The sequence below is a fragment of the Meriones unguiculatus genome, chromosome X (assembly GCF_030254825.1).
Source record: "Meriones unguiculatus strain TT.TT164.6M chromosome X, Bangor_MerUng_6.1, whole genome shotgun sequence".
Lineage (NCBI taxonomy): Eukaryota > Metazoa > Chordata > Mammalia > Rodentia > Muridae > Meriones > Meriones unguiculatus.
In genome coordinates this window covers 16698226-16721229 of record NC_083369.1, presented here as the reverse complement: position 1 = coordinate 16721229, position 23004 = coordinate 16698226, and the positions used below count along the sequence as shown (strand labels likewise).

The 23004-nt window shown below is 40.0% G+C and overlaps 2 non-coding genes across 2 annotated transcripts; one reads left to right on the top strand and one right to left on the bottom strand.

Annotated features, from left to right (window-relative positions):
- Nucleotides 1-4751: 4751 nt before the first annotated feature.
- Nucleotides 4752-4858, bottom strand: LOC132650307 (U6 spliceosomal RNA). Its single transcript, XR_009588674.1, has one exon. It is a non-coding gene; the product is annotated as a U6 spliceosomal RNA (small nuclear RNA).
- A 927-nt stretch (nt 4859-5785) lies between these two features.
- Trnak-uuu (transfer RNA lysine (anticodon UUU)) lies at nt 5786-5858 on the top strand. The gene has a single exon. It is a non-coding gene; the product is annotated as a tRNA-Lys (tRNA).
- Nucleotides 5859-23004: the final 17146 nt, after the last annotated feature.

Here is a 23004-nt window from a genome sequence, read left to right as displayed (position 1 = left end):
AAGAAAAATAAACTCTGCCAACAAAATAAGTCCAAGTACCCAAGTCCTACCTCCCCTCCAGCTCTTACATTCCTCTCTTCATCAGGGTTCCCTAAGCTATGAAGAATTTATTGGAAACATACAGTTTGGACTCTCTCCATGTAATGTCTAGCTGTGGGTCTCTGGATCTGTTCTCATCTGCTGCCAGAAGAAGCTTCATTCATGATGACTGGTCTATGAGTATAGCAGAATGTCAATAGGAATCCTGTTATTGATACTCATAACAATTTTTAGACCAGTAGTATTTGATTTTACTCTAGGTCTCTGGGATATGTAGTCTCTAGTACCTTAGCAGTATTGGGTGTCAGTTTCATTTCATGGAGTGGGCCATAAGTCAAATCTGATATTAGTTAGCTACTCCCACTAGTTCTGTGCCACCATTGCCCTAGCATATTTTGCAGGCAGGACAGATTTTTAGGTCAAAGGTTTTGTGCCTCGGTTGATGTCCACATTTCTCTTTTGGTAACCTGCAGAGTACCTTTCTTCACCAAAGACACTAGAATGTAGGGGTAAAGGCTCCATGTAGGCAACAGTTTGACTTCTTCATGTTCAGTGAGTTGTGTGGGTATTGTCCTTGGCAATGGGACCTCACTCTTAGTTTGTAGAGAGCAACCCATTGTCTTAGCAACACCCTTGGTTGTTTGGGGATTCCATGGACCCTCTTGGACAACAATTCAATTGAATACAACCCAGTCCTAATACTAGAAGCAGAGATAGTCAATTGAGGCTCTGTATTCCACACTATTTGAAGACCTCATTACAATCAATCACCTTCACATATTTTAGGAAGTTTCCATTGCACTAGGTTTCCATAATCATCCCTCAAATGCCCTTTAATTCTAGCTGTCTCTCCACCCATTCTCTCCCTTTACCCTATCTCTTCTCCCTGTCTCCTGATGTTCTCCCTCTCATCTCCACCTGCCCCTATAAAATCTATTTTATTTCCACTTTCTAAAGAGATCCATGTGTTCTCCCTCCCTACCCTTGAGTCTTTCTCTATACCTAATCTTTCTGGGTATATGGTTTGTAGCTTTGTTATAATTTACTTAGCAGTTAGTATACCCTTATAAGTAAGTATAAACCATGTGCATCTTTCTGGGTCTGGGTTACCTCACTTAGGATGATCTTTTGTACTTCCATCCATTTGCCTGCAAGTTTCATGATTTCCTTGTTTCTAATAGCTGAGTAGTGTTCCATTGCGTAAATGTACCACAATTTCCATATCCATTCTTCTGCTGAGGGACGCCTAAGTTGTTTCCAATTTCTGGCAATTATGAATAGAACTGCTATGAACATGGTTGAGCAAATGCCCTTGTGGTAGGATGAAGTATACGCTGGGTACATTCCCAAGAGTAGTATAGCTGGCCATTGAAGTAGCCCAATTTCCACCTTTCTGAGGGATCATCATATTGACTTCCATAGTGACTGTATAATTTTGCTCTCCCACCAGCAATGGAGGAGTGTTCCCCTGCTCCACATCTTCACCAGCATGATCTATTATTTGTGTTATTGATGTTACACATTCTAACTTAGACAGTACATGTACAGTGGAATCTCAAAGTAGTTTTGATTTGCATTTCACTGATGGCAAGAATGTTGAACTAAGGATGTTGAACATTTCTTTAAAGGTTTATCAGCCAGTTGAGTTTCTTATATTGAAAATTCTTTGTTTAAATCTATACCCCCTTTTAAATTGGATTATTTAGTTAATTGATAGCTAGTTTCTTGAGTTCTTCATATATATTTAGTTATTAGTCCTCTGTCAGATGTGGAGTTGGTAAAACTAATTTCCCATTTATAGGAATGCCACTTTGTCCAAATGATAGTGTCTTACTTAGGGTTTCTATTGCTGCAAAGAAATACTATGACCAAAAAGGCAAGTTAAGGAGAAAAAACGTTTATTCAGCTTACACTTACACACTTACACTTTTCTTACACTTAAACTTTGCTATTCATCACCAAAGAAAGTAAGAACAGGCGTTCAAGCAGGGTTGGAACCTGGAGGCAGGAGCTGCTGGAGAAGCCATGGGGGGCGGGGTGCTACTTACTGGCTTCTTCCTCTGGTTTGTTCAACCTGCTTTCCTATTGAACCCAGGACCATCAGCCCCTGGGATGAAACCATACACAATGGGCTGGGCCCTCCCCCATTGATCACTAGTTGAGAAAATGCCTTCCAGCTGGATCGCATAGAGGCATTTCCTCAACTGAGGCTTCTTCCTCTCTGATAACTCCAGCTTCTGTCAAGTAGACACAGAAATCCAGCCATGATGGCAGTGTCTTTTCTCTCACAAAAGCTTTTCAGTTTCATGAGGTCCCATTTATTAATGGTTGATCTTAGTACTTGTGCTATCAGTTTTCTCTTCAGAAAGTCTCCTGTGCCAAAGAATTCAAAACTATTATTCACCACTTTCTCTTCTATTGGGTTCAATGTGTTTAGTTTTTATGTTCAGGTCTTTGATCCACTTGGACTTAAGTTTTGTTTAGGGTGATAAATATGAGTCTATTTGAATTCTTCTACATGCAGATATCCCATTTGGCCAGCACCATTTGTTTAAGATCCTTTTATTTCCCCAGTGTGTATTTCTGGCTTCTTTATAAAAAAAAAAAATTATGTGTCCGTAGGTATGTGGATTTATGTCTGGGTCTTTAATATGATTCCATTGATCAGCATGTCTGTTTCTATGCCAATACCATGCTGTTTTTATTACTATAGCTCTGCAGTACATCTTGAAATCGGGAATGCTGAGAACTGTAGTCCTTCTTTTATTGTTCAGGATTATTTTTGCTCTCCTAGGTATCTTAGTTAGGGTTTCTATTGTTGGGAAGAGACACTACGACTATGGCAACTCTTATAAAGAAACATTTAATTGGGGCTGACTCATCATTCAGAGGTTGAGTCTACTATCATCATGACAAGAAGCAAGGCAGTAAGCAGGCAGACATGGTGCTGAAGAGGTAGCTGAGAGTTCTGTATACGGATTGGCAGGCAGCAGGAAGAGTGTGGCACTGGGCCTGGCTTGAGTGACAGGACCCCAGTGACACAATTCCTTCAACAAGGACACACCTACATCAACAAAGCTACACCTAATGAGTCTCTGGGGGCCATTTTTTTTCAATGCAGTTTATTCAGGAACCTTGAACAATCATCTGACCCTGGGGAAAGCCAGCCCACAGCTTAAATAGCCTCTGGGTAGCCAACCCCAGCGTGCCACGTGGGCAATGCAGATAGGTCCACATACATGGAAGCAAGCCAGATCCTGAGCCTTAGCCAAATGTGGAGTTGTTTGTGACAGAGAGCACTCACCATCGGGAAAGTGGAAGGCAGAAACCAGCTCCATCTTTCAGGCGCAGCATTACGCAGCTCTCTACAGTTCCCCCTTTTTATTTTGGACGCATCAGGCAAGAGTAGAGGTCTGATCTCTGATATTAGAAATAAATTGGGACTTTGTACCGATGTTCATTTAGGTGTCATCCACCCAAAGAGCATCAGACCTGACCAATATCTTTTTCTCAGAGGCGGGACCTGGGGCATCAACCCGCATGCAATCAGACATGCTCTTCTCTGGGTCCAAAGCGGCTGACCCTGAGTGCAGTGCTTAGCCTCGCATCCTGAGCATAACATTTTGGCTTTTTATGGTAGCCAACCATGCTTGGGGAGACTGTCCTGCTTCAATGGCTGTAAAGGCCTGAATGGTCATGGCTGCATTACGCTGTTGTGAGACTCTAATCTTGCATATATACCACAGGCAAACCAAGGTGACCAACACCAGAAGGCCTGCTAATGCTCCCATGCCCGCCCATTCCTTCAGATGATTCATGGCTGCAGCAATCCATGATGATAATCCTGTGGCTAGTCCTGCGTCCACTCTGGTAGAATTTACCATGACAATGGCCACTCTCAGCTGCTCCATCGTAGTATCAAATTCTCCAGTCCAATTACCTAAAATATAGCTAGACAATTGTTTAGACAGATTTGCAGCACAGGGAAGATTCTCATGTTGTATGCTAGTGACTCAAAGTCCAGCATACTTTCATTGACAGCCAAGTTGAGCGATTTGCCATAGGGTATCAATTTGCTCCTGCACGAGGTCAATCCTCTGATTGAACACCATCAAACCTCCTTTTTGTTGAGCATTAATTCCTTTTTGTACATCTAAGGCATGAGCTACATTGGCTAAAAGGTTATTCAGGGTCTGAGCAGTCTGCCCAGTATGACTCATGGCTAATGCTGTGGTGGTAGCTCCAACAGCCGCCAATGAGATGGCAGTAACAATGGCAGCTGTAATTCCAAGATCCCTTTTCTGTCTGAAGAGAGTCATAGCGTGAGGGCATCAACGGGCACAGGCACCCAGCGAGGCATGCGAGTAACCAGCTAGTAAATTTACTAGCATTACAGCATTGGGCAAAAAAGCAAGTATCATTACCACAATTACTTGGCTCTATCTGGCTAATAATGAATAAAAATGGGGGATATAGACAAACAGGTGTGGGCTTATAGGAAATATTATGAGAAGCCTTAACCCCCTTGTTGGAACATCCTGCATCAGTTCTAGAACTAGCAGTAGGTGGTGTCCGAGGTCTGAGTAGGTTCAGGAGACCATTGCTCTGGGGGCCATTTTTATTCAAAGCACCACACTGTTTTTTTGTTGTTTTGTTTTTTTTTCTGTTTTGTTTTGTTTTGTTTTAGCTTTTCTTTTTCTTTTCTTTTCTTTTCTTTTTTTAAACACTTCACGAATTTGTGTGTCATCCTTGCCCAGGGGCCATGCTAATCTTCTCTGTATCGTTCCAATTTTAGTATATGTGCTGCCGAAGGGAGCACTAGCTTTTCCTTATGAAGTTGAAAATAGAACTTTCAGGGTCTGTGAAAAATTTTGTTGGTATTTTGATGGGAATTGCATTGAATCTGTAGATTGCTTTTGGTAGGATGACCATTTTTACTGTGTTAAGCTTACCAATCCATGACCATGGGAAGATCTTTCCATCTTCTTATTTCTTCTTCTATTTCTTTCTTCAAAGACTTGAAGTTTTTGGCACACAAGTCTTTCACTTGTTCCGTTAATAACCCCAAGATACTTGTATAATTTGAACCTATTGTGAAAGGTATTTTCTTGATTTCTTCCTCAGTCCATTTGTCATTTGTGTATAGGGGAGCTACTGATTATTTTTTAGTTAATCTTGTATCTAGACACTTTGCTGAAAATGACTATCAGATGTAGAAGTCCCCTGGTGGAATTTTGAGGTTGCTTATGTTTACTATCATGTCATCTGCAAATAGTGATACTTTGACCTTTTCCTTTCCAATTTGTACCCCCTTGATCTCCTTCAGTTGCCTTATTGCTCTAGCTAGGACTTCAAGTACTATATTAAATAGATCTGGAGAGAGTGGTGTTATAACCTGCTTTTGCATAATACAGCCCCTCAGTTGAGACCTACTTTAGTTCTTAGTGTAACTATAGCTCCTCCGTTACCATCTGCTTTCATCTTAAGCATAACACAAGACAGTGTGTTTTTAAGTCTCCATGTTGATCATAAGGTGAAATTAAGTTCAGGTTCTCAGGCTCTGCCTGCCAGAAAACTTGAATGGCCCTATACTTGTTGTTCAATACTTACTGAATATTCTGCTTGAGTTAATGATATATGTTCTACTTAAACAAACCACAATATCCTGCTATTTCTCCTGGTGGTGAACTGAAAAGTCCCCAAACCTGTATCCTAGCCAATCAGCTTAAAATGCTTTGTCTTAAGAACCCGGATAGCTCAGTCAGTAGAGCATCAGACTTTTAATCTGAGGGTCCAGGGTTCAAGTCCCTATTCGGGCAGAAGTTGTTTTAAGGTCTTGTGTGCTGGCATTACTGGACAAGTGTTTACTTAGCCTTACTCCAAAAGAGAATGAAGAAAACTGACAAGCACTTACTTACTTATTAGCCTTACTCCAGGATTTAAAAAAAAAAAAATGCTTTGTCTAGTAACCTAGATAAAATGTAATTGAAACAAAATCCATTCTTCTTGTGCTTAGTCAAAATGATGTAATGCTGCCCTCCCCTTGCTTCCTACCTCCTTACCTGGTTGTTACCTAGTTATGGTTTTTCTTATACAAGGCCTACCTTAGAAACAGACCCATGTCACAGTGTGGCTCTTGAGCCCAGACTGTATCCCTTGCTGGTAGGTCTTTATTTAAAATTCAATAAACTTACATCAGTCTGGGTCTGGTGTTTGAGTGGTCAGTGTGTGGCTGTTCCTGAATCCGTAACAGTAGACAACCTTGTCTTGTCCTTGATTTTAGTGGAATTGCTTTGAGTTTCTCTCCAAGTAATTTGATATTGGCTACAGACTTGCTGCAAACTGCCTTTATTATGTTTAGGTATGTCCCTTGTATCCCTAATCTCTCCAGGACTTTTATCATGAAGGGGTGTGTTGGATTTTGTCAAAGTCCGTTTTTGGATCTGATGAGATGATCATGTGGGTTTTGTCCTTTAGTTTGCTGATATTGTTGATTACATTTACTGATTTTTTTTATATTGAACCATTCCTGCATTTCGGGATGAAGCCTATTTGATAATGATGGATGATCTTTTTGATGTATTCTTGGATTTGGTTTACAAATATTTAATTCATAACTATTTTGCACCTATGTTCATAAGAGAAATTGCTCTGTATTCTCTTTCTTTGATATGTCTTTATGTGGTTTGGGTATAAGGGTAACTGTGGCCTCATGAAAATAATTGGGCAATGTTCCTTCTGTTTCTATTTTTGTTGAATAATTTGAAGAGTGTTGGTTTTAATTCTTCTTGGAAAGTCTGGCAGAATTCTGCAGCATAACTGTCTGGCCCTTGGCTTTTTGGTTGGGAGACTTTATATGACTGCTTCAATTTCACTAGAGGTTCTATTGTTTAAATTGTTTATCTGATCTTGATTTAACTTTGGTAAGTAGTACCTATTGAGAAAACTATCCATTTCTTACAGATTTTCCAATTTGATGGAGTACAAGCTTTTTTTTTAAGTTTTTATGTAAAGATATAGTTAATTTATTAATTGTTTTTTTTTTAAGAAAATCACTTTCTTTTCCAAAAAAAGGTGGGATCAGGATTTGTTAAAGAGCCGACTGACCACCTGTTATACAGTCTCCAAAGGCAGCATATATTATTATATTTCTCCAGTTCCTCAGTTTCTTCCCCTCTTCTATGTTCTTGACTTATCTCTCCTTTTTTAAATTTTTTATTTTTATTAATTAGAATTCACTCACTCTGTATCCCAGGTATAGACCCCTCCCCATCCCCTCCCAGTCTCACCTTCCTCCCTCTCCTTCTCTTATGCCCCTCCCCCAGTCCAATGATAGGGGAGGTCCTCCCCCCCTTTCCATCTGATCCTAGTATATCAGGTCTCATCAGGACTGGCTGCATTGTCTTCCTCTGTGGCCTGGTAAGGATGCTTCCCCCTCAGGTGGAGGTGATCAAAGAGCTAGCTCATGAGTTCATGTCAGAGACTGTCCCTGTTACTAATATCGGGGAACCCTCTTGGACACTGAGCTGCCATGGGCTACTTCTGTGCAAGAGTTCTAAGTTATCTCCATGTATGGTCCTTGTTTGGAGTATCAGTCTCAGAAAAGACCACTGTTCCCAGATATTTTGGTTCTGTTGCTCCTCTTGTGGAGCTCCTGTTCCCTCCAGGTCTTTCTATCTGCCCTCTTTCATAAGATTCCCTGCACTCTGCCCAAAGTTTGGCTATGAGTCTCAGCATATGTTTTGATACACTGCTGGGTGGAGTCTTTCAGAGGCTCTCTGTGATAGGTTCCTATCCTGTTCCCTGTTTTCTCCCTTCTGGTGTCCATCTTATTTGCCTTTCTGAATGAGGATTGATCATCTTACTTAGAGTCCTCCTTCTTGCTTAGCTTCCTTAGGTGTACAGATTTTAGTATGATTATCCTATATTATGTGTCTTATATCCACTTTTAAGTGAGTATATACCATGTGTGTCTTTCTGTTTCTAGGATACCTCACTCAGGAAGATCTTTTCTAGATTCCACCATTTCTGCAAATTTCATGATTTCTTTGTTTTTAATTTCTGAGTAGTAGTCCATTGCGTAAATGTACCACAATTTCTGTATCCATTCCTCACCTTAGGGACATCTGGGTTGTTTCCAGCTTCTGGCTATTACAAATAAAGCTACTATGAACATGGTTGAGCAAATGTCCTTGTTGTATACTTGAGCGGAAGTGCAAGCTTTTAAAGTATGTCCTTATTATTCTCTGGATTTCCTTGGTATCTGTTGTCATTTCCTCCTTTTCATTTCTGATTTTGTTAATTTGGGTATTCTCTCTACACCTTTTAGTTACTTTGTTTGACTATCTTGTTGATTTTCTTAAAGAATAATCTCTTTGTTTCATTGATTCTTTGTATTGTTCTTGTTTCTATTTTAATAATTTCAGCCCTGAGCTTATTTCTTACTGTTTACTCCTCTTGCGTATGATAATGTCTTTTTGCTCTAGAGCTTTCAGGTGTGTTGTTGCTAATATGAGACCTTTATATATATATATACAAAATATATTATATATATACACATATAATATATATAAAATACATATAATATATAATATATAAATATAAAAATATAAATATATAAATAATACAAATATATTATATAATATATATAATATATTTTTATATATTATATAATATATTATATAATAAAATATATGAAATATAAATATATAAAATATATAAAAATATACATATATGTATATTATATATATGTATATATATATAATTTTATGTAGGCACTTAGTGTTATGGACTTGCCTCTTAGAACTGCTTTCATTTTGTGTTCCATAAGTTTGCTTATCCTGTGTATTCATTTTCACTGAATTCCAGAAAGTTTTTAATTTCTTTATTTTTATCTTGACCAATTTTTTATTCAGTAGAGAGTTGTTCAGTTTTTATGAGATTTTAAGCTTTCTGTTGTTATTGATACTCAGTTTTAAGCCATGGTGGTCTTATAAGTTGTAAGGAGTTGATTGCATTTTCTTGTATCTGTTGGGACTTGGTTTGTATCTGAGTATGTGGAGTAACTTTGGAGAAAGTTCCATGAGATGCAATTTCTGTTTGGGTGAAATGTTGTATAAAATTTGTTAGGTCCATTTGGTTTATAACATGTTTCCTCCAATATTTCTTTTTTGGTTTTGGCTGAGTGACATGTCTATTGGGGAGAGTGAGCTTTCTTTGTGTGACGGTCAAAATGTGATTTAAGCTGTAGTAGTGTTTCTTTTACAAACTTGTGTTGAATTTCCTTTGTAGTGTCATTCCTTATCTCTTTTGATTAATTTAGGTGTGAAGTCTATTTTGTTAGATATTAGAATGGCTACATCAGCTTGCTTCTTAGGTCCTTTTTCTAGGTATAAATCCTTTACCCTGGGATAAGTCTATCCTCGATGTTGCAGTGTGTTTCTTGTAAGTTACAGAAGGATGGATCCATTTTTCATATCCATTTTCTTAGTCTGTGTTATGCTGTTGGGAAATTTCTCAATTGATATTGAGAAATATCAATGAACAATGAATTTTGATTCCTCTTATTTTGTTGTTGTTGTTGTTGGTAGTAGTGGTGGTCTGTGTAAATTTGTATTTGTGTTTCTGTGTGTGTACTTCCCTTTTTTGGTTTTATTGGTATGAGATTACTTATGTAATCTATGTTTTTGTGGGTGTAGTTAACATCCTTAGGTTGGAGATTTTCTTCTAGAATCTTCTACATAGACAGATATTGATTACAAATGTTTTTCCTACAATGGAATATATTATTTTCTCCATCTATGGTGATTGAAGGTTTTTCTGGGTATAGTAGTTGGCATCTGTGGTTACTTAGATTCTGCAACACATTTGCCCAGAACTCTCTGACTTTTAGGGAAGTTAGGTACAATTCTGATCAGTCTGCCTCATTTATATATGTTGCTTGATTGTCTTCCCTTGCAGCTTTTAATATTCTTTCTTTGTTCTCTATGTTTAGTGTTTTGATTATTGTTTGGTGAGTGGACTTTTTTTTTCTGGTCTAATCTACTTGGTGTTCTGTGTGCTTCTTGTACCTCTATAAGCATCTCTTTCTTAAGGTCAGGAAATTTTTCTTCTCTGATTTTGCTGAAAATATTTTCTGGACCTTTAAGTTGGGATCCTTCTCTTTCTTCTATTCCTACTATTCTTGGATTTGATCTTTTCATAGTGTCCTAGATTTCCTGGATGTTTTGTGTCAGAACACTTTTTTTAATTGAACATTTTCTTTGACCTGTGTATCTGTGCTGTCTCAGATATCTTCGACATCTGAGATTTTTCTCTTCAATCTCTTGTACTCTGTTGTTGAAACATGTCTCTGTAGCTCTTTTTTGAATTCTTAAATCTCCTATTTCTACATTTCCCTGTGCTTTTATTCTTTTTATTGATTCTATTTCTATTTTAGGAATTAAACAGTTTTACTCATTTCCTTCTACTCTTGGTGTTTTTCTGGATTTTCTTTTAAGGCAGTGGTTCTAAATCTTCTTAATGCTATGATCCTCTTATACATTTTCTCATGTTGTGGTGACCTCCAACTATGAAATTATTTTTGTTGCTACTTCACAACTGTAATTTTGTGACTGTTATGAATCGTAAAGTAAGTATCTGTGTTTTCTGATGGTCTTAGGGGGTTGTGATCCGCAGATTGAGAACTGCTGCTTTAAATGATTTATTAACTCTCTTTTTAATGACCTTTATCATCTTCATACAGGTGGTTTTAAAGTCTTTGTCTTGTTCTTTTGTTACGTTGAAAATTTCAGGAGCTGTTGTGGTAGGATAGTTGGACTCTAGCGGAGACACATTGCCCTAGCTGTTATTATACTAGCATTTTATACTTGCATATTTTTATACTAGCATTGTGTTTTTATACTAGCATTTAAGCATCTGGGTTTGGGAAGATAATAGGTCTAAGGTGCTATTTTCTGGGTTTGTCTTTGTTGGGTGGATGTTTTGTTCCTTGGTTTCTATTTCCTCTCTGGATTTTTGGAGAGTGTGATTGTTGTTTGTTGCCTATTTTCACAGGAAACTTGTGTTAGCAAGGAGTGTCTGCTGGGGTTGAGAGGGTGTTTCCTTGTCCTACTCAGCTGCTTTGTTCCCAATGTATGCTGGCTGTTGTTGGAGGCTGTTTGGAGACAGAAGAGAACAAGATCCATTAGTGAGGGTGTCAGAGAGGAAATGGAGAGAGACCAGCAGTTTTCCTGCAAGCTGGGATGACTGGTCTTCTCTTGATCACAGTTAATTCTCTAATCCCCATTGACCATCATCCATGTCTCAGCAAAACTAAGGTTTAATTTCACTGGTGAAGGCCTCTTGTTAATCACAGGTGATTCTTCAATTCTAGATGACCAGAACCACAAATTTCTAATTCAAAATATCACTCATATGGCATTGATTGAATCTTTGCTTTCCTTTTATTCTCTGCACTTCACTTAACATTATCTTCCAAGGTCCCATAGACTAGCCTTTTGAGCTCTGAGGACTCAATGTTTTTTCCAGTCCAAAGTTCAAATGCTACTACTCTTATCTCAAAAATACATGGTCAGGTCTGTCACAATACTCCATGACCTTGTACCAATTTTCAGCTTAGTTGGGGCTTTCTTTTTTTCCTTCTTACTTTCTTTTTTTTCGCCTAAAAAAGGCCTCACTATGTACCTCTGGCTGTCCTAAAACTAACCAGGTTGGCCATGAAATCACAGAGATCCACCTACCTCTCTGCCATCCCAACTATGGAATTAAAGGTGTGTGGCAGTAGTCCTGGAATTAGTTACAGCTTCCATTGCCATAATAAAGCACCATGATCAACTTAGATCATGTGTTTTAGTCAGTGTTCTATTGTTGTAAGGAGACACCATGATCATGGCAACTCTTAAAAAAGAAAGTATTTAACTGGTGCTTGCCTACAGTTTCAGAGCTTTAGCTCATTATGATCATTTGGGGTGGGGACAAGAAGGGAACAGCACACAGGCAGCCGTAGTGCTGAAAAAGTAATTGAGAGTTCTGCATCTAAATCTGCAGATAGAAGAGAGCCACTGGTCCTGGCTTGGGCTTTTGAAATCTCAAAGCCTTCCAGTGACACACTTTCTACATCAAGGCCACATCTACTCCAAGGTCACGTCACTTAATCCTATTAAAGAATTTTAATCTCTAGTGACTAAGCCTTCAGATTCATCAGTCTATAGGGACCATTCTTATTCAAATCACCGCAGGGAGTAAAGGGATTGTTTTGCATATCCTTCTACACCACAGACCATTACTTAAGAAATTTCAGTCTAGAAATCGCCCAGAGGGCATGGAATAGTGCTACTTACTAGCTTGATCCTTGTGGCTTGCTCTGCCTGCTTTCTTATAGCACCCATAATCACCTGACCAGAGGTGGCACTGCCCACAGTGAACTGGGCTCTCCCACATTAATCATCAATCAAGATATTACACCATAGCCCACAAGCCAATATGGTGGAGACATATTCACGATTGAGTTTCTTTCACATTCTTCCACAATGATTCAAGCTTGTGTAAAGTTGGCACGAAACTAGCCAGCACAGTACTGGAAAGTTGAAAGAGAAAAAGGTAAGTCATTTTATAAAGGCAGTCCCAATTAGAATAATACTTGATTATTCAAAAAAATATTTAAAGGCAGAAATGCCTGGAAAGATGTATTCCAAGCTCTAAAACATCACAACTGCTAACCCATGCTATAAAAATCAGCAAAACTGTCTATTAAGATTGAAGGAGGGCTGGAGAGATGGCTCAGAGGTTAAGAGCACCAGCTGTTCTTCCAGAGGTCCTGAGTTCAATTCCCAGCAACCACATGGTGGCTCACAACCATTTATAAAGTGATCTGGTGCCTTCTTCTGGCATGCAGGTCTACATACAGACACAACATTGTATACAAAATAAATAATTTTAAAAAAGATTGAAGAAGAAATATAAAGTATTTGTATAATAAAAATTATGAAAAAATAGGATCACTAAGCCATCTCTACAGAGGAGACAGGAAGGAAGACATTGGTCTGAGGAAAAGGATAAATATTCCAAAGAGGCTATAAGAAATAAATAAACAAAATTAGGACAATTAATCAGAAGAAGTATTTTAAAACTTTTTTCTTTATTATTATTATTTATTTCAATTTATTCACTTTGTATCCTGGCTGTAGTACCCTCACTTATCTCCTCCCAGTCCCAATATCTTTCCCTCTCTCTCCTTCCCATATCTCTTTCCTACTCCACAGATAGGGGAGGTCCTCCTCCTCTATTTATTATCTGACTCTAGCCTATCAAGTCTCATCAGAACTGTCTATTTCTCTGTGTCCTAATTAGGCCACCTTGCCAGGGGGAGGTGATTAAAGAGTCAGCCACTGAGTCCATGTCAGACACAGCCCCTGTTCCCCTTACTAGGGAACCCACATGAGGACTAAGCTGCTACATCTGAGCAGGGTTTGTAGATCCTTTTCATACATAGTCTTGGATGGGGTATCAGTCTCTGCAGGGCTCTCTGGGCCCAGCATTTTGGCTCTGTTGGTATCCTTGGGGAGCTCTTGTGCCCTCCAGGTCTTTCTATCTGCCCCTTCTTTCATAAGTTTCCTTGCACTCAGCCCAAAAATTTGGCTGAGTCTCAGCATCTGCTTTGATACACTTTGATACACTTATGTGCAGAGTCTTTCAGAGACCCCCTGTGGAAGGCTCCTATCCTCATCCCTGTCTTCTCCCACTTCCGATGTCTATCCTGTTTGCCCTTAAGGGCATCTCTTTCTTAGGGCTGGGGAAATTTTCTTCTATGATTTTCTTGAAAATATTTTCTGGTTCTTGGAGCCTGGAATCTTCTTTTCCTTCTATTCCTGTTATTCTTTGGTTTCATCTTTTCACGGTGTCCTTGATTTCTTGGATGTTTTGTATCTGGAATTTTTTTTCTTAATTATTATTATTATTCATTTTGTATCCCCCATAAGTCCCTCCCTCCTCCCCTCCTGATCCCACCCTTCCTCCCCTTTCTGCATGCATGCCCCTCCCCAAGTCCACTGATAGGGGAGGTCTTCCTCTCCTTCTTTCTGATCTTAGACTATCAGTTCTCATCAGAAGTGGCTGCATTGTCATCTTCTGTGGCCTGGTAAGGCTGCTCCCCCCTTAGGGGGAGGTTGTATCTGGAATTTTTATGATTTTATTTTTTCTTTGAGAGATATATCAACTTCTGCAATGATATTTTCAGTGCCTGAGATTTTCTCCTCCATCTCTTATATTCTGTTGGTGATGCTTACCTTTTTGGTCTCTAAGTTCTCCAACTCCAAGGTTTTCTTTATGTGTGTTTATTTGTGTTTTCTTTATTGATTCTAATTCTGTTTTCACATCTTGCACCATTTTCTTCATCTTTTTGAATGTGGATTCCTCCCTGTCCCTGATGGCCTCCATTTTGTTGTTGTTGTTGTTGTTGTTGTTCATTTCTTCTTAAAGCACCCCTATTTTTTGTTGTTCATTTCCTCTTTAAGTGCCTTGAATAACTGCATAATTAAGATTTAACATCATTTTCCTGTGTTTCAGCTGCAATAGACTATCTGTTGGTTTTGGGATGTTCTGGTGAAGCCACGATGTCCTTTTGTTGTTGTTGTTGCTTGTATTCTTACACTGACCTCTAGCCATCTGGTTGTCTGTAGCTTTGCCTGATTGTTCCTGGAGGCTGTAGTACAGACTGGATCCACCTGTCTCTGGTGTTTCGAGTAGTCTCTGCTGGATTTACTGTCTCTGCTGGCTCACTGTGACCCAGGTAGGTCAGGTAGCTGGGGCATAGACAGAAAGATCTCTGAATCTAGAGCTGCTCTGGTATCCCACTGGCTTCCTTAAGATGGTGGAGAATGGGATTTGAGCCCCACACCTATCTCAGCCCCCCTGGGTTCCCTAGCTGTGCTGGGCTTGTTGTTTCCCATGCAGGTTTGCTAGGCTGCTGGAGATCAGGCAAAAAGATCTCTGAGCCTAGAGCTGCTCCAGTGCCCCACAGGCCTCCTTGGGGAGGAGAACAATGGAACATGGGTACCGTGCCTAGCTCAGCTCTGCTGGGTTCTCTGTCTGTGTTGGGCTGGCTGTTTCTGGCCTACGTGAGCCAGGCTGCTGGGGTGCCAGCAGAAAAATGTCTTTGTCTAGGGCTGCTCCAGTGCCCCACTGGCTTCCTTGAGATGACAGACAATGAGACTTGAGTCCTGCACCTAGCTCAGCTCTGCTGTGTTCACTGTCTGTGCTGTGCTGGCTTATTCTGTCCTGTGTGAGCCAGGCAGGTGGGGAGCAGGCAGAATGGAGCTGTGCCTCCCCCACAGTACCTTAAGTATCCTCTCTACAGGATGATGACTGTAAGTGCCATTAGCCTCTGTGACCAGAAAGGTGTCCACAAGGACTGTGAGACTGGACACCCGGGTCTGGATCCTCGCCCTCAGTATAGGGTTTTCACTCCACAGTCAGTAAGAGTGAGTGCCCAAGGTCAGAGCCGCCAGCCACTGGTCTCTGGAAGGTAACCATAGAAAGTGGGCTTGGGCAGGTGGCCTAAGGCTGCAGGGTCAGAGCCTCCCTCCATGGTCCTACGAAGGTGTGCACAGAAGGTGGGTTTGGGCAGAAGCCCGAGAATTTTTCTAGGTATTAGCCAGGTGGCCTGAAGATGGTCCTTCGAGGATCCCCATGGATTCTTCTTTCACCTGAGAAACACAGATGTCCGGGTTTGGGGGTCCACAGTACAGCCTGCCAATCACTCTGCTCTCATTGCTGAGTTGCTGTTTAGATACCCTGTGTGGTTGGTGCCACTATCTTGGATCTCTCAGAAGAGGTTTAAGTAAACACCACAAAATTGACAAAAATGAATGGTTTAGCTAGCTCTAGTATCAGACAAAATAGACTTTAACTGAAAATAGAAAAGATAAAGATGACTTCATACTATTGAAAGGATATTACAATTGTCACTCTATATAGTATGATAGTTTAAATGAGAATGTCCCCATGCACTCACGTATTTGGATACTTGGTCCTCAATGGGTGGTGCTCTTTGGGGGAAATTTAGGACTTGTGACTTTATTGAAGGAAGAACTAACTAGAGGTGGGCTTTGAATTTAAAGATTCATGCCATTTCTTTTCTCTCCCTCTGCTTCATTTTGTGGTTCAAGATATGAGCTCTCATCTTGATTCTTCAGTTGCAATGCCTGCCACCTGCTACCATGTTCTCCCTGCCATCATGCACTCTAGTACTCTCCATATATAAATAAACAAATAAGCACTTTCTTCCATATATTTTTCTGGTCGTGGTGTTTTACTACAGAAACAGAAAGGTAACAACTACATCAAATACAGAGACACACAATTTCATAAAACAAATACTGTTAGATGTAAAACCACAGATTCATCCCAACACAATGATGGTAGGTGACCTCAGTATACCATTATCACCAATAAAAAGATCATCTAGGAAAAAAAAGACAAACATGACGTCCTAATAGACATCACCTAGGTCAACCACATACTAGGACACAAAGCAAATCTCAACAAAATTGACATAATAACATGCACACTATCACATCATAATATTCTAACCTAAAGCTTGGTAACAACAGCAATAGAAACTACAGAAAAGTCCAAAAACTTATGAAGATTAAACAACACATTATTGAATGGTACATGGGTCATTGAAGAAATCAAGAAAGAAATAAAAATTCTTAGAACTGAATGAAAATGAAACCACAACATACTGAAATCTATATAGGATATAATGAAAGCAGTCCTAAAAGGAAACTTATAGCACTAAAGCACTTACATCACAAATTCTGACAGTCAGTGGTGCTGCATAGCTTTAATCACAGCACTCAGTAGGCAGAGGCAGGCAGATCTCTGACCTACAGCAGCCTGGTCTACAGAGAGAGTTCCAAGTCAGCCAGAGCTACATAGGAAAACCCCGTCTCAAAAAAAAAAAAAAAAAAAAGGAGAGAGCTGGCAAATAAATAAATCAGTAATGTACCTTAAGGCCTGGAAAAAAGAAAAACAAGAACAAACCAAATGCCCGAAAAATTAGGTGTGAAGAAATAGTAAAAACAGTAAAGAAATTAATGAAATAAAAACAAAAAAATATGCATTGAAGAGATGGAGTTAAGAACACTGGTTGCAGGAGGGGAGGAGAGAGGGGCTTATGGGGGGATACAAAATGAATAAAGTGTAATTAATAAAAAAATTAAAAAAAAGAACACTGAGTTCAGTTCCCAGCAACCACAATCACATATAATAGAATCTGATGCCTTCTTCTGGCATACAGGTTACATGCAGAGCACTTGTACATAAAATATAAATAAATATTTTTTAAATGAAAAATACGAAGATTTAATAAAAATCAAGAACTGGTTTTTTGAGAAGGTAAATGAAATGGATAAATCCTTAGCCAAATTAAGCAAAAGAGGAGCTGGACAGGTGGCTCAGTAGCTAAGAGCACTGGCTGTTCTTCCAAAGAACCCAGGTTCAAATACCAGCACCCACATATCAGTTCACAACTCTCTGAAACTCCAGTTCCAGGGGATCTGACACTCTTACGCAGATATACATGGAGGCAAAACATAAATGTGGATGCAATAAAATAATTTTTAAAATAAACAAAAATAAAATGTTAAACATTAAGCAAAAGGAAAGAGAAGAGTGAAAGTTCATAAAAACTACAGTCAAAAAAGAAATGAGAGCCCTCGCTCATGGCCGCACATCACAGGCTAGGCAGGCCCCCACTATAATGAGCAAGTATGGGGTAGAGAGATGGGAGAGTGAGAGAAGGAAGAAAGTGATTCATGCTCTGTGGAGAGAGGTGGAATCAGAGACTTGAGATAGTTGAGAAATAGGCTGATGACAGTGGCCTAAACTGCCACCTGAGGCCACATAATGTCTGGGCTCGCCCTGCCACCAAGTGCTGTGTCTGGGCCTGTGGCCTTGTTGCAGCTGGGGTCTGTATTGATGTCCATGGCATGTATTATAACCAGAGCACATATGGATGCTTGGGGTCTGGACTGCTGCCCAAAGCCATGTTGATGTCTGAGGGTGGTGCAGAGCCAGCCCTGCCCCTCACTGGTATCGGAAGAATTGGCCCTGCCCCTCATTAACTGCCATACAGTGGACACAGGAGAGCTGGCCCCATCCCTCACCAGCTTCATGAGTGACTTGGGAGATCTGGGTGCAGGAGATCTGGTGGAGTCATAATTGCAGGATCTCAATGACTTGGGGCAACAGCAGGATAGCAAAGAGTGTCTCAGGGAGGGTCTGTAGCAGAAGCCAAAGACCTTGAACCAGACCAAAGACTCATTGCAAAGGACATTTGCAAGCAAAGCTGTTTGAGCGAAAGGGTATACTGTTTGACACACTGCCGCTCCCCATGCCAATACAAGGAACAAATATTTGATGGAGAGGCAAGAAAGATGAAGGAGTGAAGTGGGTAAGGCAGCTGTGCTGGGTGTGAGAGAACACTGCAACTAATAAATTGTTACCCAGGACCGTCAGTGAGATGTTTGTTCTTCTTATTTAGTTTTGGAGGTGGGGAGATTCCAAGAGTGGAGGGCAGGCATGAAAGCAGTAGAAAATGAATGGAAACTGGGCATGTAATGTGAAACTTTCAAAGAACCTATAAAAATATGTTATAAAAAAAGAGACACTAAAATAGACACCAGTCCCAAAAATCACGAGGGGTGCATTAGAAACATACCGTCTGCTAAAGTGGAAAACTTAGAATAAATGGATGGATTTGTAACGATGTATGCTATCCCAAAATTAAACTGATATAAAAGAATTTCAACAGATTAAGAGTTAGCAATGAAATTAAAGCAGTAATTTTAAAAGTCTACCACTTAAAAAAGAACCCAGGGCCAATTGGAGTCACTGCAGAATTCTACTAGGTCTTCAAAGAAGAACTAATGTCAATTCTATTCAAATTATTCAATAAAATGGAAAATGAGGGAAAACCTTCAAACTCTTTTTATAAAGTCAGTAATAACCTCTATTCTGGTTAGTCTCTGACAACTCGACACAAACTTAGACATTCCTTGAAAAAGGGATACCGTTTTGCTCAAACAGCTTTGCTTGCAAATGTTTATTGCAATGAGTCTTTGGTCTGGTTGAAGGTCTCTGACTTCTGTTACAGCAGCTCTACTGGATCCTTGCTGAGACTCTGCTCTGCTATCCTGTTGTTGCTCCAAGTCATTAAAAGCCTGCGTTCATAACTCCATTGAGAAATTTCTCCCATAAGATTGGCTTCTGGTTGTCTGTGAAACATTTTCCTGTATTCTAATTGGTAAGAATGGTAATCGAGGATTTTACAAGATGGCAGCACCCGGTGCATACCGTATCTGAGGAGCAGAAAATCAGAGACTTTGGACCAAGCAAGTGTCCTGGCTGCTGACTCTAAAATACCAACGTCTGTGTTCCCCAGGAAAGAGGAGGCATCCCGGGAGCCAGGGACATACAGTTTCAGGCTCCCTTCTGAGGTATCCCAAGCCCGAGAGTCACAGATGGTCCTAGGCTACCAGTACCTGTGCCTTCCACCTACTTCAACCTGACTCCCAAATTCCAGAAAGGCAGGACTCCAACATCCAACCTCAGAATCCTCCTGCCTACCCCAGGACACCTCCCAGATATGAGGGACAGGGTCCCTTCCTCCAGTCTATGGTTCTACTGGTCTCCCCCTGCATCAAATGGCTTGATAATAGGAGCATACAAGGTCCCCCATATAAGATGGCAGCAACCAGCAGAATCTGAGTACTAGGAGCACGGTGTCTGCAGGGCAATCAAGCTGCCATGTTGCTGACTCCAAACACCAGCAACACTTGGTGTTTCCCTGGATGGAGAAGAGGACCCTCATAGTCAGACACACACAGTACCACCGTCAAACCTCCCAGTTACTTCCAACATCCTGAAGACGACTCTGGATTCCAGAGATGCACCAATCCAGCCTACAGTTCATAGCTCTACCAGCTGTCCTGAGGAGACCAGCAGGACATCACAGGATCACACAGGTTAGAAACTCACACCCTAATTCCCTGCCTAGAGGTCCAACTGGGACACAACCAGCAAAGCTCTCAGAGCTGTAGGCTACGTGATGACCTAGGGCTCCTCCCTCATGCCCAAGAAGCCCAGCAGGTTCCAGGAAAAGCCAGCCAACACCAAGACCAACTAGATAACTAAGGACCAGTGTAATAACACAACCAACAAAAACCAGGGCAATTTCCTAAGACAGCTGAAACACAGGAAAATGACCTTAAATCTATGCTTATGAAGCTGGTAGAGGACTTTAAAGAGGAAATGAATAAATCCCTCAAAGAAATACAGGAAACTACAATCAAACAAATAGAGGCCTTTAAGGAGGAAATTAATACATCACTTAAAGAAAAACAGGAAAACACATTAAATAGGTGAAGAAAATAAATAAAACAGCTCAAGACCTGAAAATGGAAATAGAATCAATAAAGAAAACACAAACTGAGGAAATCTTGGAGATGTAAAACTTAGAGAAAAGATCAGGAACCACAAAGCTAAGCATCACCAACAGAATACAAGAGATGGAGGAGAGAATCTCACGTGTAGAAGATACAATTGAAAAAATCGACACATCTATCAAAGAAAACATCAAATCAAAAAAATTCCTGACACAAAACTTCCAAGAAATAAGGACACCAAAAAAAGGCAAAACATAATAAGAATAATAATAAGAATAGAATAATAATAGGAATAGAAGAAAGAGGACCAGAAAATATTTTTAAGAAAATCATAGAAGAAAATTTCCCCAACCTAAAGAATGAGATGACTTTAAACATACAAGAGGCTTACAAAACACCAAACAGATTAAACCAGCAAAGAAATTCATCTTGCCACATAATAATCAAAACACTAACTGTACAGAGCAAAGCAATATATATTAAAAGCTGCAAGGGAAAAAGGCCAAGTACATATAAAGGACACTGTCAATAGAATGAAATGGCAGTCTGCAGATTGGACAATCTTCACAATCCTACATCTGACTAATATCAGATGGGCTAATATCCAAAACACATAAAGAACTCAAAACACTAAACACCAAAAACCAAAATAATCCAAGTAAAAGAGAATTCTCAACAGAGGAATATTGTATGGCTGAGAAGCACTTAAAGAAATGCTCAACATCCTTAGTCATCAGGAAAATGCAAATCAAAACAACTCTGAGATTCCATCTTACACCCATCAGAATGGCTAAGCTCAAAAATTGAAGTGACAACACATGCTGGAGAGGATGTGGAGAAAGGGGAATCTTCTCCATTGCTGGTGGAAGTGCAAACTTGTACAACCACTTTGGTAACCAATTTGGCACTTTCTCAGTAAATTGAGAATAGCTCTACCTCAAGACCCAGCTATACTACTCTTGGGCATATATCTAAAAGATGCTCTACCACACAGCAAGGGCATTTCCTCAGCTATGTTCATAGCATCTCTATTAGTAATCTGAAAACAACCTAGATGTCCCTCAACAGAAGAATGGATAAAGAAATTGTGGTGGCTTACACAATGGAATACTACTCAGCAATTAATAACAAGGAAATCATGAAATTTTTGGGCAAATGGATGGAACTGGAAAAGATCATCCTGAGTGAGATAACACAGAAGCAGAAAGACACACATGGTATGTACTCACTTATAAGTGAATATTAGCCATATAATACAGAATAACCACACTACAATTCACAGGCCCAAAGAAGCTAAGTAATAAGAAGGACCCAAAGGAGGATGCTTAATTCTTACTCAGAAAGGGAAATAGAATAGACAGCAGACATGGCTGAAGAGAGAGAACAAGACAGAAGCCTAGCATAGCTGTCCTCTGAGAGGCTCCAACCAGCAGAGGACATTGGGCGAAGTTTAGGGGATCTTGCGGGAAAATGGGTGGAAGGATAGAAGGACCTGAAGGTGCCAGGTCCACAAGAAGACCAAAGAGCCAACTAACCAGGGCCCTGGGGGGGTTATGGAGACTGAAACACCAACCAAGGATCATGCATAGACTAGACCTAGGCCCCTACACAGATATAACAGATGAACAGCTCAGGCTTTATGTGGTTTCCCTAGTTAGGGTAGCAGCAGGGCGCTCTCTCTGACATGGACTCTATTGCCTGCTTTTTGATCACTCTCCCCTGGCAGGGTTGATTCGCCAGACCACTGAGGGGGAAGAGTACCCCTCAGTCCTGATGTTATTTGATATGCTTGGGTGGATTGGTGGGGGGCAGCTCCCCTTTACTGAAAAGTAGATGAGGGAGATAGGGGAAAGAGGGAGGGAGGGAGAAACTGTGGGGAGAGGAGGGAGGAGGTTACAATTGAAATGTAACGTGAATAAATAAATTAATTAGAGGATAAAAACAAACAACAAAAAAAGAATTGTAATTGAGCAAGCCAGTGGGCACAAGCCTGTAAGCAGCATTCTTCTTTGGTCTCTGCTATTGTTCCTGTTTCTAGTTTCAGATGTCTTGAGTTCCTGCCTTGACTTCCTTTGATGATGAACTGTAAACTATAAGCTGAAAAACATCCTTTCTTCCCCAAGTTGCTTTTGGTAATGGTACTTATCACAACAGCAGAAAGCAAACTAAAACACCCTGATACCCAAACCAGATAAGGTTGTTACAAGTAAAGAAAACTATAATTTTTTTCTCTCTTGTGAACACAAATACAAAAATCCTCAGTAAAATACAAACTGAATTTAACATCACATCAAAAATATTTCTCATTACCAAGTTGGCTTTATTCCAGTGGTGCAGCAAACACAAATCAACAGTTATCCACCAGATTCGTTAATTAAAAGACAGAAATTGCACTATCAATCACTATAGACATGAGAAAAGCCTTTGATACAATTGACTATCCCTTCATTATAAAAGTCATGGAGAGGCTAAGGATGGAGGGAGCATAGCTTAGTATAAAACCTATATATGACAA